This window comes from Helianthus annuus, chromosome 1 (genome assembly GCF_002127325.2).
Source record: "Helianthus annuus cultivar XRQ/B chromosome 1, HanXRQr2.0-SUNRISE, whole genome shotgun sequence".
Taxonomy (NCBI): Eukaryota; Viridiplantae; Streptophyta; class Magnoliopsida; order Asterales; family Asteraceae; genus Helianthus; species Helianthus annuus.
The window spans coordinates 115,198,510-115,207,271 of NC_035433.2; the positions used below are offsets into that span (position 1 = coordinate 115,198,510).

Consider the following 8,762-nt stretch of genomic DNA (forward strand, 5'->3'; position numbering starts at 1 on the left):
TTATCGATTATTAAAATTCAAGTCCGGTTTCAAAACGGATCGTATATTGGGAGCCCGTTTTACCGGTTGTTACAGTCTCCCCTACTTTAGGAGATTTCGTCCTCGAAATCTAAGAGGAAGACTTCTAAAGATTCAAAAGAGAGAATAGATGAGACTTGATCATATTGTTTTATTTAAGGGAAATTGTTTTCGTGAATGCGTCACATAGCAAATAGTTTTACATAGCATATAAAAGGTTCAATTAGCAAATAGTTTCACATAGCATATAATTTCACGTGGCACCTAAAAGATTTCGAATTGTTTCACATAGTATAATCATGAGTTTCACGTAGTGTAATATAGATAATGAAAGTATCGTAAATTTAGTTTGCACACGAGAGAATATTATTATTTGTTTTAGATTGCGAAGATAGTGCGATTCGTGTGTTCAAACATGAAATGAAAGTAACGTTCAAATATAAAGTTTCATTGAAAACGAATAAATGTTGGTAACTACCTCTGAGGTAAGGGAATCACCCCTAGCTCATTGGTGAAGTTGAAAAGTGAGTGGAGCTAATCGTTAAGGTAAGGAAATCACTCCTATCTTGATGATAAGCTTCCATTTTTTGGGAATATGAGTATTAGCATAAAAATGTAGAACAATCCACATGACATACTTAGCTAACCAGATTAACGTATCACTGGCATGTGAATAAACAGGTCAACCCATCGTGTACCGCAATGTTGACTACCCAACATCGTCGCAACGAAGAGGGTGTAATGTTGTTAACATAACATAACCACTAGAATACGGGCGGGCGCTACTCCTATAGCACTACGCATAGTGCTATACATGTTAAGGTGTGGGTTAAAAGACAAGTTCATCACATAAGAATAACCCAACAATCACGAATCTAGTATAACATATTAGTATGCATGTATTAAATTGAAATGATATAACGTACAAATGTAAAACACATGAAAATTGAGATAGCATAAAAGAGATAAAACATAAAACATGGATTGTCACGGAACGTAACATAAGACTATTCCAAAGTGAATCGAAGTCCTTCTCGAATTAAGGAAACGTGCTTTGGCCTAATAGACAAATACTCTCATCGAGGAGCGACTAACGATATTTGTCCTTCCAGTTACTACACGTCCTTAATCGATTGGGAAAATTGAAACTTTGGCGAGAGCAAAAATCGAGGAGTGGGACTAGTTAAACAAGATGCGAGTTTCACCTCTAACTTGATAACATCGTACCATAATGTGGTTGGTACTTATCATAAGATAAGGGTCCACTAGAATATGAAATGGAAAACTCCCTTCAAGGTTTGGATATCACTCCTAACTTGAGGGTAGATTTCGTGCAAAATCAAAGTATAGCTGAGTGAAAGTCATCACCAAGTGTGGGAATCACCCCTATTTTGACGAATCGTTTCGATTGTGTTATAAGAGTGTCTTCAAAGCCTCCAAGTGTGTATTGTGTTAGCCTTAGGAAAGGCATGTATGTTAAAAGTCCAAAAGAAAGTAGAGGGAAGCAAAGAAGATAGAAAGGAAGTTGTTTTAAGCAACACATAGTGAATAAGCTCCTAAACTATAGACTAGGCAAGGCATTCCTAATTCCCTATAGTTATGGCTCTGATACCAATCTGGTATCAGAGTACTCCTACTATAGACTAGGTAAAAATAAGGCAATCCTACCTAATTCCCTATAGTTATGGCTCTGATACCAATCTGTCACACCCCAACCGATGGCGAAAACATCGGGATGAGACGTACAAATTGCTCAAAACAACATAACACTATTGTGACACCATGAAAACGGGTTTGGTAATCAAACCACGTTAACATTTATGAACGGGTAAAATACCGTTAGTGGTGAAATTAACCCAGTAAATATTAGGATTTAAACAAATAAACCTAATATTAAATAAAAATTGAACGAAAACTTTTGAAGAAATAAAAGTTTATAAACAGCCCGAGATAACGGGACTTAAAATAAACTGGGTCGTACCCGAAAATATAAATCTTTATATTATAAATTTAATGTCGGATATAAATGAGATGAAATAAATAGGAATAAATAACCTAGTTAATCACAAGTGTTGTAGTAATAAGGAAACTTGATTAAAACACCCTAAATGAAACTTGGGAAAAGTTGAGGGGCCAAAAGTGACAAAATTGAAAATGGTTTTTATTAATTAAAACTTAAAAACCCAAAACACACACTTGGTGTGTGTTCTGGTCGCAGACAACAGGGGGCGACAACAAGGTTCTTCAAGCTCACCCTAATCTACAAAATTTCTCAAATTGAAGGTCCAAATCAATCCCAAATCAAAATCTGAGCACGAATTAGTGATCTCCACTGAAAAAGGAGTCACAAGGTATGTAAATTTCAACCTATAGCGCTACCATTGTTAGAGGAGGCTTGCAAAGTTAATGAACACATAGTCATGAGAGTTTACAGTAGCATAACATGTCTAACATGATTAAAATGTATCACATAGAGTATGGATAGAGTGTGCATAAAATGTTTAACGTGAATGTGTTGTTTGATATAGAATACATATTGCACCCAAAAAGTGTAAAATAGAAAATGGGTCATGTATACTCACATTGATTGCGTTGCGCTTCTTGTAATAGTGCACGAGTAAAGATTTGAGAACAATCCAAGAGAACGAGAATGATTATCCTAAATATTTACAATAACACATAATGATCTTGTTATCATTTATAATTTAACTAGGTTATCACCCGGGTGCTACCCGGGTTGGAGAACACTATTAAAATAAATATCAAGTGTACAAATAAAATAAAATACAAAGTCTCGTGTTACATAAATTAGTGATACAGTGGATACACAATTTAAAGATAGTCGAGTCACTTTGAAGATGCATATCCTTCGAGTTACCAAAACCTTTCCCTTAGTAATTTGAGTTCCCTCTACAAAAAAAAAAAAAAAGAAGAAGCAAATTATAAGTGTTTAAGTATATAATACAAACTTTAGTGTCGATACTATATAATATAAACTTTGGTGTCGATACTAAGCTTGCCTAAGTAGTATTGCCTAGGTACTTTACCTTTTAAGTCAGTCCTGTACTTTGTCTCATATTTGTCGTCTTTTAAAATGTAAGGCATTTCATCTGTATATTAAGAGACCAAAAGATGTTGTAAACAATTATAAATTCTTTACTTAAATATATTATGCTCGAGCTTGCTTAAGTTAAACCAGCCAAGATCGAGCTTAGGCAAGCTCGTGTTCGGCTCCAGGGGAGAAGTTATCGAAGCAGCCGAGGAACATTAATCGCTTAATGGTTGACGACTTGAGGTATCCTTGATTGGCCAGTAGTTAAGAAATAACTATGGGTGGGTAATCCAGATACCTTTAGTTATATTAATTTTGAGCATTTTAGTTATTAACACAATGTACATATTCAAAAACTTTCCAGCATGTTAAACTTATCTATTTCAAATATGAAAGATGAATAAATCAAAGGACTTTAGATCATGAACCTAATCATTCATTCAAAACTTGCACCAGTGCTGGCCACACGTTTCATATATATAATGATCCTAACATATTGTTCTCTTTTCACTTGTTTTCTGCACATGCACAACCTAACCTAGATGCTACTACCACAAAAAGTAACAACAATACAAAATCCAACTACATTTCATATCCTTCATTGTGCAATTCTTTGCACCTCATTTTTTTCATCAAATGTTTCAATTAAAAGTGGAGGTGCATAATGTGCAGTCCCTTGGTGTTCCTCTACATCCTGGCAATACGAAAGTATGATCGTATCGATCGACATTTCCACTACTGCAAAGAAAAGAGTAGCTACCACATACCCGAGACCCCAACACGCCTGCAACATCCAATAACGAAATCCAGTTAGTATCGATCGTTTTGTTCAAAGATTCAATTTTGACCCAAACCCATGTTACGTACCAGCACAGGAAATAATGGGGATGTGATCTTGTTGTGGGATGATTTGTATTTATGAGTATCCAACATAAGAAATGCAAAAAGTGCACTTGCAATACTCATTTTGTAAAGTTTTTTTTTTTCGCTCTTTCTAACACCACTTGGTTCAACTCAAGTCCATTTTGGTCATAACCCATTTTGACCCGAACCACAATTGTTTTAGCATTCTGAGAGAACTAAGCAATTAAGAAAAAAATGGCCGAAAATAGGAGACTGATATGTAAAAACAAATGAACAAATTATGAGAGATTTGCTTAATCAAACGGTTAATATATGAAAATATGAGTTCCATAAAGTATAACTGCATAAGCGAGTACTTAAATATGGTTAACGCCGCAATCGGTCTTCACATCAAATCCCAAAAGTAAGAAAAACCAAACCCATACCTGAATAACACCAGCATCACACACGAATTCTTGAGAGACATTAAATATTTGGTCTCTCCAAGTCGATCTAAATAGCGTCAGCAGAAAGCTAGTGTAGAGAAATTCTTATCAATTGTGGCAAGAAGCTGTTTTGCTCTTGGCAACCGCAACGGAACATGCCCCACATCAAAGTTTTTCATGTAGTGGCTGCACTCCAAATCTTCTCTCATATATCCCTTACCTAAAGCAAACACAATACATTCATTTGTATGCCCATGTTTGTCAATACTATGATATTAAAATAAATAATATATACCTGTAGATCCAAAAGTTTCAATTGCATAGAATTCTCCCTCTTCCATCTTTGTCTGTTCTCCTCCCTTCACGATTGGCACTGATTTCCCAGCATGAATTTGATATGACCCAATGCTGTGTCCGTTCAAGTTTCGGATACTTTTCCCAGCATGAAAATGGATTAACTGCTGATATCAGGCCGTTCATTTATATCCTCCATAGTATTTTTAATTCAATAAGTTTATTGATTCAAACGAAGAACTACTGTTACCAAACACCACCACGGTCTCAATATAAGAAACGGACTTCACTTACAAAATGTACGACATCTCTGGCTGCAATGTTGAGAATATCAGCACACGAAACGGCTCCTGCGCACCGTGCTTCCAAGACTTGCTTGATCTGGTCAATAAGCACAAATGCTCCTGGTCCTCGCGCTTTTGGTGATTCTTTTTCTGTGTTTTGTCCATCTAGAAAAACCGATGCATCACACCCCTGTTATTTCATTCTCATTAGCTTAAGTTAAAAACCCAAAAGGTGAGGGTTTGGTTGTTGTTTAAAAACTGTTTGAAACTGATCGAACGGTTCAAACTGAAGCAAGTTATCCAGTCTAAGTCTCAAATAGTGAGGGTTTGGTTTCTATGTTTGATGGTTTAACGGCTTGGTTCGTTTGAAACTTGGACCATCCGTGTTACCGGTGTAAACCAAACTGATCATTTAAATTTATTATTTATAAATATTTTCACTATATGTAGTTATATATATATATATATATTTATTACAAAACTTACTACATCTATATCATTTTGAAAATATTAATACACAATAATGATTTTGAAAATATGAAAAAAAAAACTTCAAACTTGAAAACCGAACCGCAAAACCAGCCGACTCACCCCACCTGGGAGGTTTGGTTTGGCGTTTCTCGAAGACTGCTTTTTCAAACTTGGGGGGGGGGATAAAAACCGTTTGAAACTGAATTGCAAAACCAGCCGACTCACCCAACCTGGCTGGTTTGGCGTTTTTCAACGTCTAGTTACCTCTTTAGCATAATTTTGTAAAAACCGGCCTAACTGAACCATAAACGTCCCCAAGTCAAGTCTAGAACTAAGTTGCAAAGTATATAGGGGTTGTATATCATGATTAATATAGGAAAAGGACTTCACTTACAAAATACACGGCATCTCTGGCTGCAATGTTGAGAATATCAGCACACGAAATGGCTCATGGGCACCGTGCTTCCAAGACTTGCTTGATCTTGTCAATAAGCACAAATGCTCCTAGTCCTCGCGCTTTTGGTGATTCTTTTTTTTTGTGTTTGGTCCATCTAGAAGAACAGAGATGACCCAAACTGAAATGACCCGTTAACAATTTAGTTGCTGATCCATAATTGGTGGATCCTATAAAATATAAAAACAAAAACAAAAAATGGCAGGTTATTGATTGTGAAAGAGTAAGGCAATATGTAAAAACAGATTAACCTGAGTGAATGGTGGATGCATGTAGTTGGGTTAGTTCTCAGCATCATGGTTTCCGCTACACTTGCCGATCCCCTTCTCTTATATTTGAAAATTTTAAATTAGCATTGGAAGTTGATGTGCTGCAAATAAGACAATTTATAACATATGTTAACTTAAAAACTTTGGGAATATTACTAATAAGACCATTCGTCGTCTCTCATTGACATAACACCATGAATGCACGATTGGACAATCCACCACCGTCATAAGGTTCGCCATGCTCTAAGCTTTCAATCGGTACCGTTCACGCGCCGAAAGACTCACTGGAGCCTTGTTTTCCCATCATAAGTCATAACCATCATGTTCTTCCGACCAACATGATTGTGATACACTGGCAAAGCTCAAACATGTTTTAGCCTCTTTAATTCACAAAAAAAAAATAAATAAATAAATAAATAAGCTCACAATCTATCTTAGTTGCAACTTAATTTATTTCACCAATTGGCACTTGGCAAAAATACGTCCAAATACTTCTCCTTTCTGTAGATCATCTATCTCCTCATATTGAAGATATCGGAAAAGCTTATTTTTAGAAATGTTACTTCCTAAATTCTATTTTTTTTACCTCGTAATATAATCAGTTCAACATGGATCCTATCACCAGATATATAGTATACCTAAAAACCTTCTCTAACCAGTTTGTTGCTTTCCTATAAAACCATCTATAGATAACATGAGGCTTGATTTTAGTATTTCACATCAGTGCATCACTACCAACTTCGTAACGAAAACCTTACAAAAGTAATGGCATGTGTTCAGTATGCTACAATAGTATGGGTTCAACATAGGGTGTACAATTCCATTAAAAATTAACAAACTAAAAACTTATTCTTGATTATTGATTTACCTTACTATGTTAAAGAATCAACAACTAAAATAGGGATCAATTTGCAGAGGAAAGTCAAAATCCTAATGAAACGACAACAGAGCAACCGCAAAGATGGAACAATGTGTAGAAGAAACATGGGTGAAAAAGAATTGGGTATCCAAAATTCATATCTTCCGCCTCGTCAACATCAATCGTTACTAATGAATCCGGATGTAAATCACATTCCAACAACCCTAGAAACCAGATCTATGGCCTACACAATGAAACCGAAATGGAAACGAAAACGATCTGGTTTGTGATGAAATTACATAACGAACATGAAACAATGGTGAAACCGAAAAAAGGATAAAAAAGATACCAGCGAGAACGAACAATGACTCTATTGAAGATATCAAACCTTGGAGAGACACTTCAATTTGATCTTCGTTTGTGACTATCAAACACCTTACCTACATCACCCATAAACGGTGACCTCAATGCTAGAAATATTGCCATAGCATCCTTTAATTAAATAATTGCACATATAAATCTATATATTTTCTAATTGTTGTGAAAAATCAACAACACCAGAAATAAGAACATATAAAAATTTTAAAATAACTCTTGATTTTAAACCAATCAAGAATTACAATTGGTAATGGGTCCACAAAATTGATAGATCCTTTGTCTCATATTGAAGTTTACTTTTGACTTAAATCTCAAATTTATTTTTTTTAGCTTTAGATGTGACAGTAACAAATTTTATTATGGTTGAGTTGCCCAAATCAAGATTCAAGAATGATTTAATAGTTAATATTTATTATTAAGAAGACAAATGTTGATGAAAATTTACCCCTAAAGTAACTGTGATCTCCATAAACAATTGATTAAGTGCTAAGCTTGTGCATAATCATGATACACCCTACAGAAAAAAAAACCCTAATCGAGCAACACATGAATGGTGAATAAAAATCCTACAAAGTCAAATATCAAAAAAGAAATCATATATGAGAGAAGAATTTCTAACCTGTTGAATATTTTCAATCTTTGGAACAAAGGAAACCGAAATGCCGCCGATGATTTTTGCTAGGGTTTGGAATTGTTGCCTAAGCACGAAGAACTGAGATACAATTCCAATCCAAAACGCAAACACAAACCCTAGATTTCACGTCACATATCATATTTAAATCAACCCGAATAGAAATATAAACAAAACACCAGAAAAGGAAAATCATACCTTGATATTTTGAATCGATGCTGTGGTGATGAACCGCCATGGATCCCATATGCTTTCTCCGACAACCCGAATCTTCCATTTACAGGCTCCAAATTAACCTATCCATCACCATTAGACTTTTTGAGGCCATTAATGTATCAGATGTGAAGAATCGAGCAAGCTTGGAAGTGTAATAGTAGTTGGAGGAAGAAGAAAGCCACGGATCGACCGATTCTCCCAAAAAAACTACACGTATATTCAAATTAAACCACCACACAAATCACTATAGAAAAAAGAACATGAGATGTTAAAGGGTAGGAGATTTATACAGTTGATTCAGATCTGGATGTCAAATGAAGAACAAAATATCGCCAAGAGGCAAGAGACACGAATATTAGGGTTTAGAGAGAAGGAGATATAGAGATTAGTAGCTTCTCAAGGAAGAAGGAAAAGAAATTAAGGTTAGATAAATATATAGGGTCCGAATTCACTGGGTCGGATTGCTCAAAAAAAGAGATCCGCGAGCACTGTCTCATTTTCCCGCCAAAATGCATTCTGAGAAGCTCTAAGAAGCTGCCACATCAGC

General features: G+C 35.4%; 1 pseudogene; it reads right to left on the reverse strand.

Annotated features, from left to right (window-relative positions):
• Nucleotides 1-4,194: 4,194 nt before the first annotated feature.
• LOC110928589 lies at nt 4,195-8,276 on the reverse strand (annotated as a pseudogene).
• Nucleotides 8,277-8,762: the final 486 nt, after the last annotated feature.